This window comes from Panthera onca, chromosome B1 (assembly GCF_046562875.1).
Source record: "Panthera onca isolate mPanOnc1 chromosome B1, mPanOnc1 haplotype 2, whole genome shotgun sequence".
Lineage (NCBI taxonomy): Eukaryota > Metazoa > Chordata > Mammalia > Carnivora > Felidae > Panthera > Panthera onca.
In genome coordinates, this window is record NC_138342.1 from 179137497 (window position 1) to 179148228 (window position 10732).

Below are 10732 nucleotides of genomic sequence, written 5' to 3' on the forward strand. Positions count from 1 at the left end.
TTTTCAAAGCGGGAGTCAAATGAGATGTGGCACACACTACTTGAGAAAACAGGAAATGTATAGTGTTATTAAAAAATTATCTGTATCCAAATGATAAAAGACAAATGAGTTAGAGCATGGAGACCTAGGTGTCTCCAGTTTAGCTTGCCTTAGATTTAAGTAAATAACTTAAAACAGTGAATAAGACACATTCTAAGAATTTCTGTTTTTAAGAAAAATGTTTATTTTTTGAGAGAGAGAGAGCATGCACAAGCTGAGGAGGGGCAGAGAGAGGGAGAGAGAGAAAATCTCAAGCAGGCTCCACACTCCGTGCAGAGTCCGACACGGGGCTTGGTCCCACAACCGCGAGATCACGAGCTGAGCCACAATTAAGAGTCAGACGCTTAACCGACTGAGTCACCCAGGCGCCCCCTGAGAATTTCTAATCCTAAGAATTAGAAAAACACCACCACCATAAAGCACACTTCAAAGGCACATCTGTTTTCATCATGAAATTCATGTATATGTGTGTTGGTGAGAAGAGTCTGGTAGGTGATGAAAGAATCTGAAAATACTTATATTCACACTGAGACTGAAACAGTGATTCCGTGGGCCTATGCTGGTCAGAAGAGGAATCTCTTACCTCCTTTCTTACTGTTTGGACTGCTGTAACAAAAATATCATAAACTGACTGGCTTATAAATATACATTATTTTTCACAGTTCTGGAGGCTCAGAAATCCAAGATCACTGGCACCAGCAGATTCAGTGTCTGTTGAGAGTCCCCTTCCTCATTTATGGCTGTCTTCACATTGGAACCTCCCATGGCAGAAAGGACAAGGGGTCACTCTGGGGTGTCTTTTATAAGGGCACTAAATACATTCATGAGGGCCTCATCACCTCTCAAAGATCTCATCTCCGAATATCGTCACTTTGTAGGGTAGGATTTCAACATAAGAATATGCAAGGGACACAAGCAGAAAAAAATCTATAGTGCAGTCCTTCCTTTTCTCCATGATGCACATGTTTAATTACTAGTGTAGCCTAGAGATTCTCAAACTGCAGTGGACTTAAGAATCCCCAGGGGTGCTCTTTGAAATGCTGATTCTTGGCCTTAGACAAACTGAGCTAGAACCATCTTAAGTTATTCTGATGGAGATGATTCATGATCTTCACTCAGAAGAACACAGGCATGTGGTCCAATTTAAGAAATGACCTACAGGAGCTTAGATGACTCCATTAACTAAGCCTCCAACTTCGGCTGGTGTCATGGTCTCATGGCTTGTGAGTTTGAGCCCCACACGGAGCTGTGTGCTGACAGCTCGGAGCCTGGAGCCTGCTTCGGATTCTATGTCTCCCCCTTCTGCCCCTCCCCCGCTGGTGCTCCGTCTCTCTTTCAAAAATTAAAAAAACCAACCAACCAAACATGAAAAGAATTGACCTTGAGAGTCAGCAAGTAAGCCCTGTAGGTTTTTCACGGAGATGCGCTCATCTTTTTGAACTCTGTGCTGGTTCATTTCAATCATACCTACTGTAGACATTCACTTATTAACAAATGTTGGAATAAGAGCTACTGTATGCCAGGAACTGTTTTAGGTGTCTACCAGTTGAAACTTTTTCTTATTCATTTTAAAAATTTTACTATTTTTTTAAATTTTAAGTTTATTTATTTTTGAAAGACAGAGCACACAAACGGGAGGGGCAGAGAGAGAGGGAGAGAGAGAAACCCAAGCAGGCCGGGGGCCCAATGTGGGGCTCAAACTCACAAACGGTGAGATCACGACCTGAGCCAAAATTAAGAGTTGGACATTTAACTGAGCCACTCAGGTGCCCCGAACCTTTTGATTTTTTAAAGATGTTTTTTATAATGCTATATACAGTCTACCTTATTCTTTTAGAGGCTATATTGCATGGAGAGTGCTGTATAACCTAAGGCACAGAGAAGAGAGACAATGGCCCCTTGTTCTTATCCTTCTGATAATTACCTTTGCAAAATATAGGGCATGCACTGAGCCTCCGTGGCTTTCTAATTTTGCCAAAAATAGAAATACAAATATGCCATGAAATATGTAAGAAAAGACAATTGTTTATCGGCGCTGGGTTGGTTGGGGGAAGTTGTGAAGCAGAGGATATACAATACAAAAGAAAATGACATACCTTTCTGTTGTTTTGAGAAGGCATCCAAATTGGGAAACCTAAACTTCTCTTCCTCCCCTCTTAATGACTGGGAACTAGATCGAAGGAATAGAACAACATACATATTTAAGGAAATGAAATAATATGCCTTATTGCCTTAAGATACCAAACGATTGCTGCTTTCTCACAATATTACCTCGTCATAGTCTTGGGTCACATGTAGGAAAAAATAAGGTCCTGTAGCAAATTATAGTCACCATTGGGAAATCCATTTGCTCTGGTGTTCTTCACCGACAGAATGAGAGGTTCACAATGTTGACAGGTCTGGTATAAGACCTAAAATGAAGGCCCTATATCATGGACCACCTTGCCATCTGGTAAAATTGGGGGAGGGGGCTTGACTGTCCTAGTGGACCTCATGGATAAGGTCCCCAGCCAAATAACCATCCTTATCAAGGAAACCAGAGGCAGTTCCTGCTTATCTGGAAGGAATGGGTTTCAGTCATCTGTCAACTGGCAGAATTATTCAAACGAACCACCGAGGGAACCAGGTGCCACCTCACTCTCTCAACACTACAAAGTCCGCCTGCCACAGCCCTTAGCTACTCATTCTGTTCCGGTGTGGTCCCGCATGACATCAGTGTCCTCCTCTAGGCCGTGAGTATATGTGACTCACGATTCTTCTGCGGGTCTCATCTGCCCAGTACCCATGTCCTGTGTTTGGCCATCCCTATAACCCTAGGGCGTAGGAGGTAGATTAAAACATGGCTCATTCACTGACTAGGATCTTTGTTAAAACAAAACAAACCTCTATACATCTAAATAAAATATGCCTGGGAGTAATTTTAGAAGGCATTGGAACTCAAGTCTTTTTTCACCAACAACAAGACCAAGGTCAAAAAAAGTGACCAACTTGGATGCTTTCTTTTCATCATAGACTGTCCTTGTGATAGATCGGCAGTAAGAACAGAACTGGCCAATTATACAGTGTCTGCAAGGGCCACAGGTTATCATGGCCACAGCCAGCCCAGAAATTAGTCAATATGGGATAAAGGAGGGAGACATCACTTCTCAGGAAGCAAGCTAAGCAAATACAAGAAACAAGCCTCCCCAAATTTATGTGTAGGTTAGGAGTATGATTCACAGCTGTTGCTTACTTAACCACACATAAGAGCTAAGCTCTCAAGGGGCGGGCAGCACAGCAGACATCAGGGCTCCAGAAGAAGGTGTGAGTGGGAAAGAAGGGAAGAGGGGGTGTGTGTCATTGAGTCAGTGCTCTGACCCAGCTGCACATGCCCAGTAGGGGCACAGGGGCTCTTCTTGATTTCTGCCCAGGGATGGTTTCCACCTGTAAGTGACTGGTGGCAAAGCAATGAAGGTCCACTCAGGCTTATGTTATATGAAGAATGGCCTGGGGCGCCTGGGTGGCTCCGTTGGTTAAGCGTCCAACTCTTGATCTTGGCTCGGGTCATGATCTTATGGTTTGTAGGCTCAAGTCCTATGTCGGGCTCTGTGCTGACAGTGTGGAGCCTGCTTGGGATTCTCTCTCTCCCTCTCTCTCTGCCCTTCCCCCCTCCCTCTCTGTCTCTCTCAAAATAAATAAATAAACTTTAAAAAAAAAAAAAAAAAAGGATGGCCTGGGAGGTGAGGCCAGCAAGAACGGGGAAGCGGCCTTGGACCTACCAAAGGCAGCGCTGTGGCTGAGGGGCTTCCTCTGCTCATGTTTGCGAGAGAGCTCCTTCACAGCGCCCCCTGGAGGGGACCATGAAGGCTGGTGTGCACATCATCAAATGCAGCGGGGTGTTCTATTATCAAAGTAGCTACCACTTATTAGCTACTGTGTGCCAGGCCCTGCTACCTTATCTCCTTTAATCTGCTAACCACTCTTTTGAGATAGGTACTATCCCACATTTTACCCATGAGGAAACCGCAGTTAAGTAATTTCTTCAGTGTCTCACAGCTAACAAGAGGTGGAGTCTAGATTCAAACCCGGAGCCACGGTTCTTCATAGCAACCAGGATGCGTCTGGGCATTTCTGGGGAGAAGGAACTAGAGACACGGAGTGGCTCTCTAGGACAATCATCTCCAAGTACAATGTTAACAAAGAGACATGGCTTTACTACAGACACAATTTTGCATTAGAGAAAGAAATCAACCAGGTGTCCCATAAGCATAAACCATTAGGGCCTAGTTGGAATACAGATGGATCTACGTAGGAAGTGACAAGCCAGTTAAGACAGAATAGATGCATAACCACGCTGTGTATTTTGATGCCATTTTCTAAACAGCTTGCAACTTATTGTACCAGTTTATCAGAGTAGTGCTTTGTGTTGCGTGTAAAGCACAATTCAAAACATGCGTGCTCTGGCATCGATCAGCAACCCGGGCTGCGTTGGTTGCGTGTTTATTTCTCCTTTCCTTACGTAAGCATGTTTACATAACATCAATACCCAGAGCAGCAGCCAGATGATGTTATGCTAACTGATAGGAACAGAAAAGTACTGCAGAGCTCAGCACTTTAGGACAGCGCTGCCTTCCGATGGTATCTAGTAATGAGAAACTCTCCACCTGGAGAACACACCTCCTGGAGATGTGCACTCAGTTCATTTACTTTTACTGCCTCTCTTGGGTTGATTGTAGCCTGTCTTTAATTCCCATTGATTAGTTAGGGTTTGATTTAAGCCACGATAAAATCCCCTGGAGCTTAAAAGAACTGACCTGGCTGAATATGTGGTGACCTTCGTGAAGATCTCTTATAAAAATTCATTGCGATGACATATTTTTAGACATAATGATTTATAAGGGCATTTACAAAGCTTACTGGCGGGTCTGAAGGATTCACTTGTCAAGTATGTAATCTGAGCTACATGCCTGATAATTGTGTTAGTTCTGAAAAGTATTTACATGGCCATGAAATCACTGTTTTGGGGGACACTCTCTTCCAACCAGATTAGGTTAGTTCCCCTCACTCCTTCACCACTTACTTTAATTAGTATTTATGCACACTATATAAATATATAATTGTTTGTACATATCTGCTCTATGGCCTCTAATTTGCTTTGATCCCTTTTTATTACATTGAAAAACATTTTTTTCAGATGCATTTATGTCTCCCTCCTCTCCAAGTCTCAAAAGTCCTAGTTGAATATTCTGAGCATTGTGGACACATACTACAGGATTTCGTCTGGCAGTAAGAGTTCCAAAGCAATTAACGATCTCGCAGCTTTGCAAGCCTCTCATAGGAATCAAACCAAACTGACTCTTCCCAGATACAAGTGATCTCTTGGGTAGTTTCTTGTCTTAGAGTAAAAACACTTCCAATTACTTGTTTATGTAATCAAATGGCCACATGCTCCTCGGAGAACCCACATTAGAAGGAAATTCAGCATCTAAACAAGGATTCATTTGTAAAAGATCTTCCTGCATCTACAGGCAAAAGATAGTTTAAATGTATATGCTGCTTCTACGTTATTTACCTACTAATGTACCTAGTTTCCTATTTACATTATTTTTCTCAGCCTTTTTGCTCAGAGCTATCTGTGACATTTGATTTTCCCAGTCTATCCCTATAAATATTCCTAGAGCTCTTTTGTATGCATTGGTTACCTGACAGGTGTTTCTTAGTTAAGAAAATCAGATATATAGGGGGCGCCTGGGTGGCTCGGTCGGCTTAGCATCCAACTCTTGATTTAGGCTCAGGTCATGATCTCAGGGTTGTAAGATCAAACCCCACGTTGTACTCTGTGCTGACAGCATGGAGCCTGCTTGGAATTTTTTGTCTCTCCCTTCTCTCTGCCCCTCCCCCTCTCGCTCTCTCTCAAAAATAAACATTAAAAAAAAAAAGAATTTGACTAAAAAAAACCCCAAAAATAAAATCAGGTATATTAAAGTCTGAACTTCTGTAATGGTTAAATTGGGAGGGATTTTTTTTTTACATTACAAAGGATTTTTCTCTTTACTAAAGGGACCAGGTATTGAGCCCATCTGTGAGATAGAGTTCTCTGAATGACAATATGACAATGTGAAAGTACTTACTGCCACTGAACCCTGCACTTAAAAGTGACTGAGATGGTCATTTTCGGTGTATTTCACCACAATTAAAAAATATATATTATGGAGTTACGGCGTGCCTGCACGGTGCTAAATGCCATGGCCATGGCATTGAGTTCTCTTCACTGACCACGTGGCCCTTCTTCTCCAGTGGGATTGTCTAGTGCACTGACCAAGTAATGCAACAAATGTGGCCTTGTGCTCTGAAACATACGTTGCTAGAATCAAATATCTAGCAGTGGAGACCTAATTTACACACTGGGGCTCAGAGGAGGCCTGCCATCAGGAGGGACATTAACATGAGATCTGTGGAGCCATCGGAAGCGTGCAGGGAAGGGCTTCACGGTCAAGGGATCGGCGTGGGCAAAGGATCTAAGGTGGGAAAGAATTCAGTGTATTTGAGCAACTGACAAAAGGCCAGTGTGGCTGAAGAAATGCAGGGGTGGAGAAAAATGTGAAATGATAAGAAATTGGAAAGGAGTCAGAATCCAGATCTTGCAGGTAAGAGGGATTTGGATTTTATTCCAAGTGAAAGGAAAGCCACCAAAAGGTTTTAAGTTGGGGATTGATGTGATCTTATTTATAGAAAACAACAACAACAAAAAAAACCCATCCTGACTGTAGTAAAGATAATGCGTTGAAGAGGGAAAGTAGAAACAATAAATGAGGAACTATTTGAGTCTAAAAATATAATTTGCCTTTATTTATTTATTTATCTATTTATTTTTAAAGTTTATTTATTTATTTTGAGAGAGAGTGTGAACAAGGGAGGGGCAGAGAGAGAGAGGGAAAGAGAGAATCCCAAGCAGGCTCTACGCTGTCAGAGTGGAGCCCGATGTGGGGCTCGATCTCATGAACCGTGAGATCATGACCTGAGCCAAAACCAGGAGTCAGATGCTTAACCGACTGAACCACCCAAGCGCCCCTAAATTGTCCTTTAAAACACAAAGGGCATTAAATGTTTCAGGTAAAATAAATGCAACGTACATCCACTGATAATTGTTTCACTATATGCATCTGATTTTTTTTTCTTGCTTTTTCTACTCTGCTACTCTTTAATTCGCTTTCTCTTGTATTTTTCCTGAATTTTTAGGGGATGTTTTTTGACCAAAGAGGTCATTTATGGTAAAGCTATAACCTATAGGCCGTCTAACGTTACTCATAGGTAATGTGTCACTATTGTTGTTATTCAATTATCATGGTAAGAACACTCTGAACAATATTTCACTGGTTCAAAACATGTTCTAAAGTACTGATTCTTGTCTTACCATCCGAGGTCGATGTTGTCTTCCCTTTCATCTTATTGGAAACATCCAATTCTTCCCTGGCTGATGAGCATCAAATTGGAGGTTCGTGACGAAACAGCACGTCTCTGGAACAGGCCACGTACTCCAAGAGGTGTCCACTTCAACACTAAAAACAAACAAACAAACAAACAAACAAACAAATAAAAATTTAATACCGGAATCACCAAAACCAAGGCCTGGTGGAAAACACACATGGAATGAGGACCGAACTCCCATGACCAATAGTGAAAATGCAGGTGCGTTGGGAAGAAGCAGGTGGCTCACTCCCTCTTCAGTCTTCACTTCAAAGAGCAAAAATCACCTAAAGTATAAGAAAATACCTCATGATGGAACAGGACTCAAAACCCGCAGGCTGTACACAGCAGAAAACAGGACTTGTGTCCCTATCCGCAGGCTTGTGGTTTGGCAGGTAGCCTACGCACTGTCATCCTACCTACGGGAGTCCCACCCTCTTCTCCAAGCCTATGTCTCTCCAGATCCAGCCACTCACAGGAAATAACTGCGATGGGAAGGAAGAGAAGGAGGAGAATGTATATTGGTTTAAGTATGTTCACTGCTGAAACAAATAAACGCTGACATTTCAGTTGATACAGTAGAGCTTTTCCCTCCCTCGCACAGTAGTCAAAATTGAGTTGCACGATGGTGATGAGGAGGTGAGGCAGGGTCTGCGCACAGCGATTCAGGGATCCAAGGTGCCACAGGCTCTGCCCTCTTAAATATGTGGCTTCTTGAGGAGAAAGGTAGGGGGAATGGGAAGCAGTTCAAAGGGTGTAAAGTCAACAGTTATACCAGATGTATAAATTCTAGGGCTCCATCGTAGAGCCTCGAGTCAACAATGTGGTATTGTGCACCTTGAAATGTATTAAGAGGGTAGATCTCACGGGAAGTGTTTTGTTTTGTTTTTAAAGTTTATTTACTGATTTTGAGAGGGAGAAAGAGAGCAGGGGAAGGGCAGAGAGAGAGACAGAGAGAATCCCAGGCAGGCTCCAGACCAGCTATGCAGAGCCCCAGTGGGACTTGAACTCATGAACCGTGAGTCACGACCTGGGCTGAAACCAAGAGTTGGACGCTTAACCGACTGAGCCACCCAGGCACCCCACATGTGAAGTGTTCTTATCTCACACACACACACACACACACACACACACACACACACACGCAAAAGGACACATGGAAACCTTCTGAGGTGATGGATATGCTTTGGGATTTTTTTTGAAGGATATGTTTATTATATATTGTGGTGGTATCACAGATGTGTGTGTAAGCCCATGCTTATCAAATTGTACACATCCGTCATATGCAGTCTTTTGAATATCAATTATACCTCAATAAAAACATGTGGCTTCTATTGTTTCCCAACGGCTAGTGAGCAGATGTGGGAAGGGAGAGTGGGCTGCATAGGGAAGCTGTTGCTTGGTCAGACCTAGGAGCACTAGACATCACTTCCACTCATTCCTCTGGCTAGAATCCAAACTGCAAGGGAACTGAGATAGGTAGACTGGCCTGTGTCCAGGGAGAAGAGGAGACCGGCCACCTCCGTCGCTGTGAGAAGGCTATGGTTCTTGTGCACAAAGAGCTCAAAGGGTAGGAGTAGAAAGTGGAACCCTGGAAACTGTTTTATGTAGTCATTTTCTCACACAGAGAATGAGAAATTGGGGGTGGAAAAAATAATTTTTTATTTTGCAGTAGATGAATATCAGTTAGAAATATGAAATAGCTATCAACTTATCTCCCCTAATAATCTAAGCAGGGAATTCATTCATTATCTACATTCAGGGTCAGGGAGCAACAGCGATTCATCTAGGGTATGTTTCTGTTGGCAAACACTGAATGAGTCTCTACTGATTACAAGTAAAGTCAAAAACTAAATGGGGCTTATAAAAATTTTTCCTGCAAAAAATGAAAGGAAGGGCACCCCGGTGGCTCAGTCGGTTAAGCCTCTGACCTCGACTCAGGTCATGATCTTACAGTTTATGAGTTTGAGCCCTGCATCGGGCTCTGTGCTGACAGTTCAGAGCCTGGAGCCTGCTTTGGATTCTGTGCCTCCTTCTCTCTCTGCCCCTCCCCCACCCGTGCTCTCTCTCTGTCTCTCAAAAATGAACAAATGTTAAAAAAAAAGAAGAAAAAAAATGAAAGGAAATATCACAGGAAGACAAATGAAAGACAAACTTCTGAACACGATTTATTATAGAAACTAGGAGTAAAACACCCTTAGTTGCATGAGAGACAGCAAAGCTTCTAGGAAATGAAAGCTGTGGAAGAAATAAATAGTCCAAGATGAGAGAACTGTAACATAGAGGAAAGGGGGAGAGGGTCATTAATGGCACAGGGAAGGACTGAAAGGGCACTAAGAATGCAATAGGAAAATTAAAATCATCTTTGGAAGTGCGGAGGACACAACTGGAGTGGAAGACGATGAATTAGGCCCATGGAAACACACTTGCATTATCACAGAATAAAAATAAGGTGGATAGATGTGAAAAGACGTCAAGAAAGAGAACTGAGCTCGTCACGCAGGTGAGTTGGTTTTGGAAAAAAGGCCTGAAAAAAATACTTGTTGAAGGCGATTGCATAGCTGTAAGTGGCGATTAAGAGTCATTTAATTCCAGGCAAACGTGAAGTAAAAGATACAAAGAGACACATCCTGGCACATATTTTGAATTATAAGGATAGAAAAAAATGTAAGTCCTACCCAGGTCAAAAGACAAGCCACCTACAAAACAAAGGGAAGGCAGGTAAGATTCACCTGCCTCTTCACCTGTGGACAGCTGGCGATGAGAAGAAACTCCTATATCCTATGAAGACAAAATCATTTGAGATCCAGCTTGTCATAGTCAGCCAAACTGTATTGTACATAAACTGTAGTGAACATAAAGATATGTTCAGAAATGCAGCAACTTCAAAAATGTATCATTCACGTCCTGTTTTGGAAAAAAACATTCCTCGACAATACAATCAAACTGACTAATAACGAAGCAAAATCAAGAACTCAGGGACAGGGGAAACGAAGGTGCAGGAGCGCTTGGGGTGAGCACCAAAAGTGGTTTCATGTCGCATTAAATCATCTTATTTTTTTATTTTTAAACTATTGTTTAAAGTTTACTTCTTTATTCGGAGAGTGAGAGAGAGAGAAAGTAAGCAGGGGAGAGGCAGAGAGAGAGAGGAAGAGAGAGAATCCCAACCAGGCTCCCCGCTGTCAGCACGGAGCTCCATGCAGGGCTCAAACTCACAAACCGTGAGATCCTGACCTGAGCTGAAATC

At 42.6% G+C, this 10732-nt stretch overlaps 1 long non-coding RNA gene across 1 annotated transcript; it reads right to left on the reverse strand.

Moving 5' to 3' along the window:
• Window positions 1–240: 240 nt before the first annotated feature.
• LOC132691603 (uncharacterized) lies at window positions 241–8011 on the reverse strand. The gene is made up of 3 exons (XR_009615892.3): window positions 7433–8011; window positions 2136–2209; window positions 241–427 (listed from the first exon to the last, which is right to left on the reverse strand). It is a non-coding gene; the product is annotated as an uncharacterized LOC132691603 (long non-coding RNA).
• Window positions 8012–10732: the final 2721 nt, after the last annotated feature.